This window comes from Canis lupus, chromosome 2, assembly GCF_011100685.1.
Source record: "Canis lupus familiaris isolate Mischka breed German Shepherd chromosome 2, alternate assembly UU_Cfam_GSD_1.0, whole genome shotgun sequence".
Lineage (NCBI taxonomy): Eukaryota > Metazoa > Chordata > Mammalia > Carnivora > Canidae > Canis > Canis lupus.
The window spans coordinates 45675306-45689970 of record NC_049223.1 but is presented as its reverse complement, the minus strand read 5'-3'; the positions used below and the strand labels follow the sequence as shown (position 1 = coordinate 45689970).

At 37.1% G+C, this 14665-nt stretch overlaps 1 protein-coding gene across 12 annotated transcripts in view; it reads left to right on the top strand.

Annotated features, from left to right (window-relative positions):
* The window catches only part of PDE4D (phosphodiesterase 4D), a 1400346-nt gene that overhangs the window by 741683 nt on the left and 643998 nt on the right, over positions 1-14665 (top strand). The window lies entirely within an intron of this gene.

Below are 14665 nucleotides of genomic sequence, written 5' to 3'. Positions count from 1 at the left end.
CAGTATCAAGCTGAGCTCCGTTTCTTTTGAATAATTCCAAACTGCGTAAAAGATTGTGTTCTCTTTTCATATTGACTGCTAATAAGCTCACTTTTCACAAGTGGAACTGGTGGGATACTTTTCAAATAATAATTTTCATTTCTTATTCTTCCTCAACATCATCAAATCTTTTTTTTAGAGCAATATAATTAATAAATACATAACAAACCAAAAACTGTGTCCCAATGAGATTGCTCTCGAGGTATGGATATATCTATCCTCTGACTTTCCACCTTACTTTCTTTTGTTGTATCTCTGTTGAGTAGTGCTCTCTTGTTCCTTAGGGATTTAATTCACTGTTGCCATGTTCCCTGTGTCAGGACCACACTTAACCTCTTCATGCTTCTCTGTGTCTTCAGCCCTCTGTGTCCATTGGTATGTGCTTTTTCTCCCGTCCTCAAACATGGACACGAAGAGTTGAGCTGTTTTTCACCAGAAATTCACAAACCTGTAGCACAGGTTCCTGTCTCCTCACCTAGGTGCTTCTTATGGAGTCTTAGCTTTCCAGAATCAGCACTTCCCTGACCATGTGACTCCCCCTAATTGTAAAACTCTCTGGGGATGTGTCCCAGGGCCTCACTCCCTACTCCCATCCCTGAATTCCCAGGAATAGCATTTTCTCCACCTTGTTTACTTTGCTTTTCAGTATTAATTGTTCTAGATAAGGGCATTCACTTACTCAACAAACATCTTATATGTATCCGCTACATTCTGGATTCAGGAGACACTAACATAAATAAATAATAACAAATCCCATCTCCAAAGGAGTTCAAATTGAAGGAGTTCAGGTGGGGGTGGAGGTGGGTATAGAGGTTTAAATAGGTAATCAAGACAAACATGTGAATGCCATGACTAGTAGTATATGTAGGGCTTTATGAGAATAAAAGGGGCAGGACTTAACCTAACCTGAGGTGAAAGGCATGATTTCAGGTAAATTTTAAAGAGTGAGCATGAAGTTGAGGGGAGAAGTAGAGGTTCCAGAAGGAGAGAGATAACAGAAACAGAGATGTTCAGGGAAGAAATCACATGGTTTGTGTGACAAAGGGATAATGATGAGTAGATCATTGTCAAGATCTGAAACTAGAAATAAACAAAGACCAGGCCCTGGGAACCTTGTGTGCCAGCATAAGGACTTTGAATTTGTCCTGGAACCATGAAGTATCCAAGCAATGGTTAAGCAAGGTCATATCATGGAGGATAAATGGAAAATAAACATGTAAGGGACTGGATTAAAAGCTATGAATATAAAAGGTGGATGCTGCTATATAGTTCAGGCAAAATATCACATGGGCTTGAGCTAGGTTAGTGGTTCTCCAGATTGAGAGAAGGACCCTAGTTCCATAAACGGTAAATAGGTATAATTGGCATGCTGTATGAGTGTATTTGGTAGAATGGGGTAGATTTTTTGATGAGGAGCTATTGGTAATTGAGAAGACAGGAAGAAGATGGTGAGGTTTGGGGACAGGTGGAGTGACTTTTGAAGGTAGTAAGAGAATTGAAGTTCTGTTGTGAACAGGAGGATGGGGAAATATGGCAGATAAATAAGTGTAAGGTTATATCAAAAAATTTTTGTGTAAAAAAAAAATTTGTGTAAATTTGTATAACACATGCTATAAATTTATTCTCCTTTATTCCTTTATTGGGTATTTTATATAAATATAAAATATAACTATATAAATATAGTTACCTAGTGATTCTTTTCTCCCATATCACTTTTTTGGTATGTGATAAATGTGAAACATAAAAAAAAAATGACCATTTCTATTTAATCTTTGCAAAGTTACATTCTTATTTGATTTTGATTGCAAATAAAATACCTAAGGGATGGTGCTCTTTTTGTTGCTCTTATTTTTTTTTTAACCTTGGTGAAATGGTTTATAGAAGGAAAATAAAAATGTAAAAAATATGTTTGCTCAAACTTGGGATGTTGGTAAAGTGATATAATATCAGAAAATGATTTTCTAAGTCAGCCAACTACTGCAAAGTTATATTGTAATGTTCACAATTAATTGATGATTTTGCTGTAGCTCAGAACCAAAAGAGATTGTAATCAGTCCTCCCTGCAGTTCCAAATATCATATTCTCTCTTTTATTAGTTTTCTAGGTATTCCCAAGGTGGCAACAAATAGAGTTCAGTAATGGTTATGAAACTTCCTTATGCAGGGCATTGAAACTTGTGACTAGGGATTCCTACAGAACTGCTATTGGAATTTCTGCCCTCTATTAGATTAAATCTGTGCAAATTCAAGAGAGCCTGCCTGAGACTGTCTGATCAATACTCTTTAGTGTCTGTGCAGAAGAAGCTCTTAAAATTCTCTTTGGAGGTTAACTATCCAAATTGGGTCTAATTAGTAGATGGTGATTTAAATAAGGGATAGACTGACCCTTAATTGGCATCAATTCAGCTTTAGGAAGATTTTAAAAAACAAAAACATTTATTTTTGATTCAGCTTGGAAGGGAAAGAGATAAAGAATATCTCTTGTTCTGTATATTGGTTCTTAAGTATTTATCAGGAAAGGGGCACAAGTCAGTCCACAAACAAGCTCCAATGACTTTTGATCACCAGACCATCCTCCCCATGTTTCTCTTTTTTGTTGAAGTCATTGTGGTCATTACCACTATCATCATTATCATCACCACCACCATCATCATCTTCATCATCAGATAGCTGCCACTTCTTGGATGCTCAGCTTTGACCCTGTTTGAAGGGGGCATTCTGGGTCCAAAGGCTAAGTTCTTAACTTCCATTCCATGATCACCTTTCTGAGAACTCAGACTCTCACAAAAGCAAAAGGAAAACTTGTTGTGGATTGAAAATGGGTTTGAGATCCTGGGCACCTGGATAGCTCAGTGGGTTAATAATCCAACTCTTGATTTTGGCTTGTGTCATAATCTCAGGGTCTTGAGATCAAGCCCTGTGTCTGGCTCCAAGCTCAGTATCGAGTCTGCTTGAGGTTCTCTCTCTCTCCCTCTCCCTCTGCCCCTCCCCCTGCTTATGATCTAGCTGTTTCTCTCACTCTTTCTCTGTCTCTCTGGTAAGTAAATAAAGTCTTTAAAATGACCTGAGATCCAGGAAGTTCTGTTTCTCTTGGTGCTCTTTTATACAATTGTTGGAGGTGATATCAGAAGAGTAAATATTTTATATTTAAAACATTTTTATGAGATACTTATAACCACCAGCTATTTAACTATAATTTATTGCCATGTTTATTCTATTAAATTGTGACAGAAATTTTGTTTTTTTTTTTTTAAAGATTTTATTTATTTATTCATGACAGTCACACACAGAGAGACAGAGAGGCAGAGACACAGGCAGAGGGAGAAGCAGGCTCCATGCACCGGGAGCCCGACGTGGGATTCGATCCCGGGTCTCCAGGATCGCGCCCCGGGCCAAAGGCAGGCGCCAAACCACTGTGCCACCCAGGGATCCCTATGACAGAAATTTTGAATCTTATTCCTCCCTTCGACAGAAATTTTGAATCTTATTCCTCCCTTCGCCCTCTAAAGGAAAAAAATTCCTTTTGTTAGTTTAGTATAGCTGCTTCTGTCTGTTCTGTGATACTCTAATTTCTTTACAGACTAATGAGAGTTATTCATTTTTCTCAGCTACAGAGAAATAGTAGAAAGGAATGGGTTAAGAATTTCTGCTTCAAGATCTCAAATGGTAAAAACTATTGACATTGAAAGCTCTTCTGTTCTGCTTGAGCCTGATGGAGGATGTGGTAATGGAGAGATACAAAGTGCACTGCGTACCCAACAAGCTAATTGCCTACTTTGAGGACTCTCTCAGGCCCAAGTGCTGAGTGAAACCTCTACTCTCAGGGAAATGAGGCAACTGCCATGGTAGTTTGCAGTTTTTGGAGGCACAGGGATTGGGTTTCTTATCTGAATGTGTGATGAGCTAGTGATAGTCTGTGCTAATGAATGTGGTTCTTTGAATCAAATGCTTGTTGATGTGGGTCTTCACAAGTAGAATAATATGTGATCCTGTTATCCCTATCACAAGAGCTGCATGTGTAATTATGGTTTTGCTCTAAATAGATTTGCTTTCGTACTATAAAGCAATTCCCGTGACTTCATGTTCTCGCTATCTCCCAACCTCAAAAACAAAAAAACAAATCAGTAAATCCAAAATGCCTCTAACAACTATATGTAGGCTAGCATTCTTTTTACACTTAGTGTTATAATGTTTTCAAACAACACAGCAGTTCACAGGTAAGGTTCCTTATGATAGGATTTGAGTGTGCCTGTATGTGGTGCTTCTGGCCTCCTACCTTAGCCTCTTGTTGATAATGATTTTTAAGGGCCCCTGTGGAAGAGTAAACCACAGCACTGTCAACTTTTCAAATATCCTTGTAATACAGAAAGTCAGAGGTGAAATTAGTTACTTTGTGATCTGCCTCAAGGAAGACAGGACCATTTCTCTTCCCTCTAACACATATACAGATAACACCTCTGCCAACCACCCCAGTTTGAAAAACATGGCAGGCTTTCTCTGGTTCCTATAGAGAATGCCCTCTTCCTCCTCCTTTTCTCTGGTATCTTGCTGCTTCTCTCCAATCTTCAGGGCAAAGGGCAATTCCTCTCAGAAGTCTTCAGGCAAAATTAGGAGCCTCTGCCACTGGGCCCCAGTTCTTTAATTTTTTTTTTTTTTTGTAACAGTAGCATACATGCCATATTAGACTCCATTTATCTTTTTATGAGTCTGAATCCTCATTAGACTGAGCTCCTTAGAAGGGCTGTTCATATCAATGAATCTGATGTCTATAGGCCTACAATATTAATTTGTTGCATAAAGTAAGCATAAAAGGAGAAGAGAATTTGGAAAATTTATTATGTCGAGTGGGACCAAAGGGTGGATCCCACTGAGACAATTGAGCTGAGTTAATTCTTGGCCATGGCAGCCCACATCAGCCTCTCCTACCTCTTCCCCAACTGTTGGTTTTTAGTAAATATATAATCTCAACTCATCATTATAGCGGAGATCTTGGTAACAGGTTTCCTGATTCCTGATTGATATGGGGAAATCCTGAACAGGTCTGGGATGGAATCCTGTCTCATAACTTCTGAGATCTTGACCTAGATATTTTATCTCTCTGAGCTTCAGTTTTCCCATCTGTTAAATGAGTATAATAAAACTTTACTTAATAGGTTTGTTGTGAAGATGAAATGAGATGGTATGTGCTGGATGCACAGTACAGGAATATAGTAACGCTTGATAAATACTCATTGAATGAATAAATATAGCACTCAAAATAGAGAAGCATTCTCATCACCCCCGTTGCCTTGATGACACCCCAGAGGAGATTTAGTCCCCTTGTTACCTCTGTATGCCTCCTTTATAGCACTTAGCATAATGATGATTAATTACACAACTTTTTGCTTAACAGATCTCTTTTAGAGTGTAATTCCACAAATTTAGACACTGTAGTGTTAAATGATTTATCTCCAGTGTCTATTCCAATGTATGTATGAATGGATAAGTAAACTCTATTTGACTTGCTAACTATAGCCTCTAATTTAGATTCGCTCCAAATTATTCCCAGTTCAGGAAGGCTTCCTCAACTCCCTCAGCCCCAAGATTAACAAAACTGCTCTAATTTGTGCCAGTAACATACTGCCTTGATCACAACTGCTTTGTAATATAACTTGCTAGACTTATGATGCATCTAGCTTTGCTTTTCTTTTTCAAGTTTGCTTTGGCTATTTGGGGTCTTTTGTGGTTCCATGCAAATTTTAGGATTGTATGTTCCAGCTCTGTGAAAAATGATGTTGGTATTTTGATAGAAATTGCCTGAAATGTGCAGATTGCTTTGAGTAATATAGACATTTTGAATAATATTTTCAGCCACTCTGGAAATAGTATGGAGATTCCTCAAAAAGTTAAAAATAGAACTACCCTATGATCTAGCAACTGTACTGCTAGGCATTTACACGTTACAAAAATACATGTACTCTGATGTTTATAGCAGCATCATCAACAATAGCCAAATGATGGAAAGAGCCCAAATGTTCATTGATTGATGAGTGGGAAAAGAAGATGTGGTATGTAAACACAATGGAGTATTACTCAGCCATCAAAAGAATGAAATCCTGCCATTTGCAACAACATGGTTGGAACTGGAGGGTATTATGCTAAGGAAATAAGTCAAAGAAAGACAAATACCATGTGATGTCACCCATATGGAATTTGGGAAAGAAACAGATGAACATGGTAGAGGAGAAGAAGAGAGGCAAATCAAGAAACAGATTTTTAACAAACTGGTAGTTACCAAAGGGGAGGTAGTGTGGGGGGATGGGTGAAACAGGTGATGGGATTAAGGAGTACAGTTGCTGTGATGAGCACCGGGTGTTTTATGTAATGAATTGTACACCTGAAACTAACTGTATGTTAACTAACTGGAATTCAAATAAAAACTTGGTTTGTATCTGTTTATTTTTTTCTTCCAAGAATTTAAGTACTTTCCGCATGTGTTATTCTGCACAGTTGACCTCTATTGGTTTCTTATCAAATAATTGTGCTTAAGTATAACTCTTTTAAGTCATTGCTCAGATGTACCTTTCCAGTGAGATGTACCTTGACTCTCCTATTTACTGTTGCAGTGTACTCCCCTAGCCTACCACCATTCTCTACCTCTGCTTCCCTCTCAATTTATTCCATAGCACTCATCACCTTCTTTAACACTGTGTAATGTACCTGTGTATTATACATTTGCTTAGTCTGTCTCCCTCCACTAGAATGTGAGCTCCATGTGAGTCCAGATTTGTTAGTCATTTATGTATCCCTAGAACAAGCACCTGGTACATAGTAGGTACATAAATAAAAATGCTAACATTACTACATAATTGTTCCCAGCATGATTCTATACTTTGACTTAAATGACATTGAGAAATACAAACAACATGAGTTGAAACCAGTTTAATGAGAATAAAATCAAATATATCTCAAGTATATTCCAGTCTGTATAATTCACCCAAAAGGACTTTAGGATCCAAAATGTATTATGAAGAAGGTCAACAGAACAACAAAAGTGGGACTGATATTGGCCCAAATAGTTAATCTGCAGGGTAGCTGAGGAAACAATTCAGTTATTGAGGAAGCAATTGTAATATGCTATAAAGACCAGAGAGTAGAGGGCACCTATGACTGAGAGATGGGTAGGTAGGGTAGCAAAGAGTGAAAGACTCAAAGGAGGCAGTCCTTGAACCTGCTCTATTTTTCGTTTTGTTTTTGTTTTTCAAAAGTAGAGTGATATCATGGATGTTTGGGGTCCGTAATAAATCTGAGATAGAGATTTGAACTGTTTATTGAATTTGGAAGGAAAAGATGATCCTAGAAGGTTAGGGACTGTAGAGATTTCCAGGTGATGGCGTTGGGTTAGATATAAATCAGTATAATTCAGATGTGTGTAAATGGGGTTCAGACTTTAAAACAATCTCAATGTAATGTAACTAGGAGGATTTTTGCGTGATTCCATGAAACAAAGGTGACTGATACTGAATAAGTGAACATCCTTCAGCAAAATTTACTAATAGTACTTTGTGATTTTTTAAAAGGCTTTACTTTAAAAGTAGCCTGTTGGGATCCCTGGGTGGCTCAGCGGTTTAGTGCCTGCCTTTGGCCTAGGGTGTGATCCTGGAGTCCTGGGATCGAGTCCCGTATCAGGCTCCCTGATAAGAAGCATGGAGCCTGCTTCTCCCTCTGCCTGTGTCTCTGCTTCTCTCTCTCTGTGTCTCTCATAAATAAATAAATAAAATCTTAAAAAAAAATAAAAGTAGCCTGTTACCTATGTTACTTGCTACTTGTCACAGTCAATTATCAGTCTGTGATTTGTAGGAACAAATGATCATAGGAAGGCAGGGTACGGTTCTGCTTTCTTAAAATTACCATAGGCACACGGTCTCTTGCAAGTCTTTGGCTTGGTCCTTAATCAGCCCTAATACTCATCCTGGAATCTCTATGTGAAATCTTTTTACTCTAGACTATGGCGAGGTACTGGTTGTGCATTCATATCATAAGTCCAAAAACACTCTTGATGATTTTCCACCCAGTTACAGCATATTGCTATAATCCCACACAACAGCTGAAACATCTTTTTCTCATTTCTTAAATTCCTCTAGCATTTAATGTCTCTACTGTGTAATTTACATTTAATTATAAGTTGTTTTGCATCATTTAATAGTTGTTTCAAGTATGAATGTGTTGCCTTTCTAGGAGTTTTAAAAAATTTCTTCAAGAACATGGGCTCATTGCACAGTACCAGGTTCAGACATAGAGTGAACCATGAATAATGGCTTCACCTCAAATTTACGTAACCATCTTTCTAGCACAGAAAGCCACTCAGCAATAAATCTCATCCTTCTGACCTGCATCCACTTTGTGTAGGAACAGATACCCTGAGTTGACAGGTGTTTGTGAACAAAATTACAAGACTTCCAATAAGATATTGCAGGTTTTTTTTTTTTTTTTTTTAAAGAAACTGCTAATTGATCAAGAAATTTGGAAATGGAGATTGGGGTTGGTCAGGGATGAAGAACAATTTAGTGCTGGAAGAATTTCTGCCTTATTCTAATGAATAAACGTCACTGTTCTTGGAAAGCTTCTGCCCTTCTCCCCAAGTACAAATTCAAATGCTATCCATATTTGAGTTCCCCCTACTTCTGTCAGCACTTAATATAGCAGACTTCGATGTCTTGTTTTCATATCCATTTATCACTTAGAATCGATCCAAATATTCAGTAGAACAGTGGTATAAATCCATCCCATAGAATATTTCAAGCTTATTGAAATGGAATCCTATTTAGTCTCATACTCGTTCCTTGAGCAATGGTATGTTGCCTAGAACCTTAGTATCCTCACACAGAAGTGGAGAAAGAAAAACTGCCATTCAGTCATTCTTATTCAACAAGTTCATCCTGTCAGATCTTATCTACCATACAGGTCAATAGCTGTGCTCTGGGGTCCCTCCAGAGTCTTTATCAAAATGGAACCAAATACATTTTTCTAACTGCCTTGAAACGAAAGTTTCCTATGTTGCGTCCAGTTATCTTTATGGATGAACAGGAGCCCAGGATAAAATTACATGTATTTCACTAAAATTTGCAAATACTTGTGATCTCTGTTTTACTTGAGTCTAATTTGAGCTTGAAATAAACATAACTGTTTAATACATTTTTTTAGGTTTGTTGCCTTTTTAAAACAATTTTGAGGGGGGAGCTTAACTTTATTAACCATTATATAAATCTATAATCTATATATGATGCTGAGAAAAACAATGAAAAAAGTCCTAGTTATGAAGACTTTTCTAATATAAAACATATTAAAATTGAGTTACGTGGTAAAGACTCTAGATATTTGTGTGAAGTTCCTCCTGTTTCATTGGTTTATCTTACTATGATACGAGATTATGGAAACAGAGACCGCATTTCTTTTTTTTTTAATTTTTATTTATTTATGATAGTCACACACACACACAGAGAGAGAGAGAGAGAGAGAGAGAGAGAGGCAGGCAGAGGGACATAGGCATAGGCAGAGGGAGAAGCAGGCTCCATGCACCGGGAGCCCGACGTGGGATTCGATCCCGGGTCTCCAGGATTGCGCCCTGGGCCAAAGGCAGGCGCCAAATCGCTGCGCCACCCAGAGATCCCAGAGACCGCATTTCTAAAGGACAATTTACTCCTTGGTGTTAATTACTTTTAAAATCATGTTTTTGGATATGTTACGAATATGAAAACATGAGATAAGTTGATGGTTATTTCTTCCTGAATTTAACACCCCAGGTATTTCTTATGTCTGTTTTTTGATGTACTGTATTCTCTCAAATAACTGGCCCCCTTGTTTCTGTTCCTTCCTCAGCTATTTTATGTTTAACGTGTTGCTGCTAACCAGAACCTCTATAAGACTGACCAAAAACCTGAAGAAAACCCAACTGTTACATGACCAAAAACCTGAAGAAAACCCAACTTGCTAAGTGTTTCTTGAGCAGCTGTAGGATTTTATATTTAGACTAAGGTGCCATTTAAGGATTTGAGGATTCCAATGCTTTTCTCATAGCTCTCTGGCTCTTTGTTCCAGATCCATCCCTCATCATTCTCCTTAAGAGCATTCAGTTTTCATCTTAGGTAATCAGTGTAATAAAGCCTTGGTACAGGGCCAGCTGCAGGAAGAAGTCACTTACACATTAGAGTGCTTTGTTGTGCAAATATTTGTTGTGTTGGGTAAAACCTGAGTACATTTATTAAATATTAGTAAACCCATTTGGTTATTATTTATTCATTCAGCAAATATTATTGAGCAGCTGCTATGTACTGGGAATTGTTCATCCTTCCAAGTTTTGAAATTGTATCAGTTCTATTTTTATGATTTCTTATTTAACAAAGTACCAATAGTGCTGTGTATCTTTTCCATTGGGTTTTGGTAGTATAGTATAGATGGTAGGAATGGGCTCTAGAATCAGAGAGCCTGTGAAAACTTGAGCTCCAACATTTTCTAGCTGTGTGAGTTTGAGCAAGTTAAATGAACTTCTCCGAGCTTCATTTACATCATCTTTTCAGTGGAGATAATAAGAGTATTTACCTGACCTTCATCCTCTGAAGAGTAAATAATAAGTGCACGTAAAGCATATTGCACTGGGTTTGACAGGCAAGTAAAAATCCAATAGATGTTATTAAGTGTTACTGTTATTAAATAAGTCATAGTGCTTGGCTAGTTGATTGTTACATTTTTTTCAACATTTATTGAGCAGATACTCATGAAGTATACTCAGAGTAATTTTGGATAGTAAGAGAGACACCACCATCTGGCCTGTTGTGTTATAAACAAAAGCCCTAAAACTGAGTCTGGCAGTGGTGAGGGGAACAGATGCTCCACATGCCTTCTAGAATGTGTTTTTCACTATATGTCTAAACTGTGATGAATGTCACTAATGTCATCTTTCCTTCTGTTTTAGGTAAGTACATCATCATTTTTGAAGCTTTATGCAGATGGGTAAGTCTTGCTGTTGGAGCTTTTCATGTTGATTTACATACTTGGAGAATCTGGACCAGACAATGTGCTTATCACAGTCAGACAAATGCCTTTATTTTATTCAAGCAGAGATCTGGAAAGATAGCAGTATTTCACACACGCATTCCATCTCTGTTTTAAATCTTGGACAGAAGAAAGTATATATCCATTATTTTAAATTGTATAAAAATGCTATGTTTAATATAAATAATTGAAGATTGAGTTTTTTACTCTCAGTAGAAGGCAGAGTATTTGAAAGACTTTAGAACAGGAAAAAAGCATTTCCTTTCTATTAGCATTCATAAAAACCTCTCTGAAGTAAACATGCAAACCTTTATTTTTCTCTTTGCAAATGGGGAATGATTTTTTTCAGTGCATTAAAAGCAGGTATTCCATGATTACATTAGATTAACGAGACGTAATTTTGTGCCAAATAGGAAAGATGGCCAGTGGCCCTGCAAGACCATGTACGCAGAATATTGTAAAAAATTTTTCCAGTTAGGAGTGACAGTTCACATAGTTAATTCAGTATTTCTATATTTGGCTGTAATCTATCCCTATAGACACCGGAACTGGAAGAAATGACCTTAAATCACAGTAAGGGATTTAGTATAGACCTATGTAGAATGTGAAAGAGGATTAAGTTAAGAAACAGTTTGCAGAAGGAAGTTACGAAATTTCTGTCACCAGTGAATTTTACAAACTACATAGGCAGTTTTATTTATATTAGGAAATAAAGATGTATACCGCCTTGAGGCAAAGTATTGAATTGGCTAGTTGTCCTCAATAATCAAGTCCCATTTTGCTCCTCCAGTTTTAATTTCTACTACTTAGTCAAATGTACTGTATATTTCATGTGTTAGTCTTGATTTTCCAAGAAGCCAGTGCTAAAATGGGGTTAAAAAAATGCAAGAATTTTAGGAAATGCCCATGTAAGAGAAAATACAAAAGAAGCCAGGCCAGGTAAAGTTGAGTGAAACCTCAATTCTGATGCAAGTTTGACCCTAGGTGAATAAGAGAGGTTGCATAGAAGCATCCTAGATTGTCTTAGGTAGAGTTATAGGGGAGTTCTCAAGGCAAAATCAGCCAACAGAGGAGTCCTGCTTTCCTGGGAATGGGTCTGTCTGCTTCAGTATCTATACTGTGCCAGTCATTGCCTGGGAGAAGGACATGGTAAGTGTGGCCACAGCTCAAAACCTGCAGCGGATTTCAGAGACAGTAGTCAGGGAACCTTTGACCTATTATGGTTGAAGGTCTGCAGCACATTCTTGTGGCCACCATACTTAGGCTTTTAGGTCTTGGTTCTTTCAGTTTCTTGTCATCTATTACAAGGTCTGCAGCACATTCTTGTGGCCACCATACTTAGGCTTTTAGGTCTTGGTTCTTTCAGTTTCTTGTCATCTATTACAATCTCCATCCTACCATCATTTTTTCCATGTCATACTTGTTCTTCATGCCCAAACCAGTTATAACTTCCTTTGTGATCTGGACAATCAAGTGGCTAAAAATGTCACTCTCTTTTGGGAATGTGATAATTCTTTATATTTTCCTGTGGTATTTGTTGCCTTTTATTATCCATTTGTTCAAAAGCAATGGAGAGTTCTGTTTGTGTCTAGATGTCTTTGTATACTCTGGGAGGTCAGAAATAGTGAATGGCTGGAGCATATTTTGAAAAGCTCATGATGGTCTAATAGAAGAGACAATATTGTAAAATACAGCATAAGGGAGAAGTATGACCAAAGAGGCATGGGGATACAGGAGAAGGAAGCATTATCTTCCAGAGAGAAGGGAAAGGGACTGCTAAGGGAACCAGGGGGAATTTTGTGAAATTGATCTTGAAAGATGATCAGGTGTACTGAGGGTTAATGGTTGAGTAGTCAGCATCTTTATAGCCACAGTGGTCTGGTATGGAAGAGCATAGGGAAGGCTGAGGTTCAGGGAACCTGAAATGATCTGGTATATTTATGGGATTATGGTAAAAAGTGATTCTTCAGAATTCACCTAAAAGCTGGATTTTGTAAGGCTTCTTGTCTTGGTAAGTGGTTTGGAATTTATCCCATGAGTCTCACTCTAATTCAGAACATCTGAAAGTCATGTGGGCCTGGCTGTATCACAAAAATATTGATGTGTATAATACCTTTATGTCACATCCCAGAAAATAAAACTATATATATTTTTAGTTTTTTTATATATTTTATTTTTTGCAGTCCTATATATTCTATAGTTTCCTATATTTAGAAAGTACTAAAAGAGCCTACTCTAAGTAAGTTACAATGAAGAAATTACATTTTGATAAAATAAGATAAAAAATAGGGCATTAAGACCCAAATATGAAATGGGAAGATTTAATGCACTTTTAATTGCAGGTGTGAGATTTGTCACAAATAACCATTTAAAAAAAAAAACATTTTCTTCTCTGTGTACATTTACTTTTTGTACTGTGTGTTTATAAAGACACAGTTGGAAAATCTGGTTATATTTCAAATAGATAAGGTATTAAAAGGCATGATTTTATGATAATAATACTTTGTAATATTTGAGAAACTAGATATAAAATTCACCAGAATATTACCTGACAATTCTAAATTTAAATATCCATAATCCCTAAAGTCAATATATTATTTCATTTTTATTTATTTATTTTTTAATGTTTATTTTTTTATTTTTTAAATTTTTATTTATTTATGAAGTCACACAGAGAGAGAGAGAGAGAGAGAGAGAGAGGCAGAGACACAGGCAGAGGGAGAAGCAGGCTCCATGCACCGGGAGCCCGATGTGGGATTCGATCCTGGGTCTCCAGGATCGCGCCCCGGGCCAAAGGCAGGCGCTAAACCGCTGCGCCACCCAGGGTTCCCCTTATTTCATTTTTAAAGAACTATAGTTATGCCCATGATTTTTGTTTTAAAGAAGACAATTATAAACAGGGTAGTTATATAATTTTTCACCAAATTACCAGAGATTATGATTTAAAGAGGAAGTTGTCCAGGGTGGAAGAGAAATTAATTGATCTTTGGGTTATGACAAGAGCAGAAAAGGCTAGAATAAAGCCTTTTAGTCATTGCCTAAAAACTCAGGTTAGACACATTTATCAAAATACATGTATTTATAGAGGAGCCCATGCTTACAAAGTGACTCTAAGCTGTTGAAACTAATCCCAGTTGGTGGTTTCTGAATATTTTTGTGTATACTTACTTGATGTTAGCTCATTATTTTGTGCATTTTTTTGACACATGCCCAGAGTCAAGCTATGGAAGGCATCAATTCTTTTAAATACAATTTTTGGGTAAATAACTTAAAACTGAGAAAATTATATTACCAGGATAAAAACTATAGAATTCTATCTTTCCTCAAAATGAATATTCTGTAATTTGTAGTTTGGATTCCCATCTATTGTTGAGTACTTTTAAGATGTATTAGCTTTTACTAACTCGGCAGGCAAGACTGTCTCTGAGAGAGAGGGGGAAGAGAACAGAAAGGTTGACAAGTTTGATAAGAGTAGCCATCAACAGTATGGTATCTGAGAAGCAGAAGTTGTTCAATGTGAGATGACTGAAGGGATTCAATGAATGGTAAATTGAATGTGTATATGCATACACTTGAAAGTAAACTTCTAATAAAAA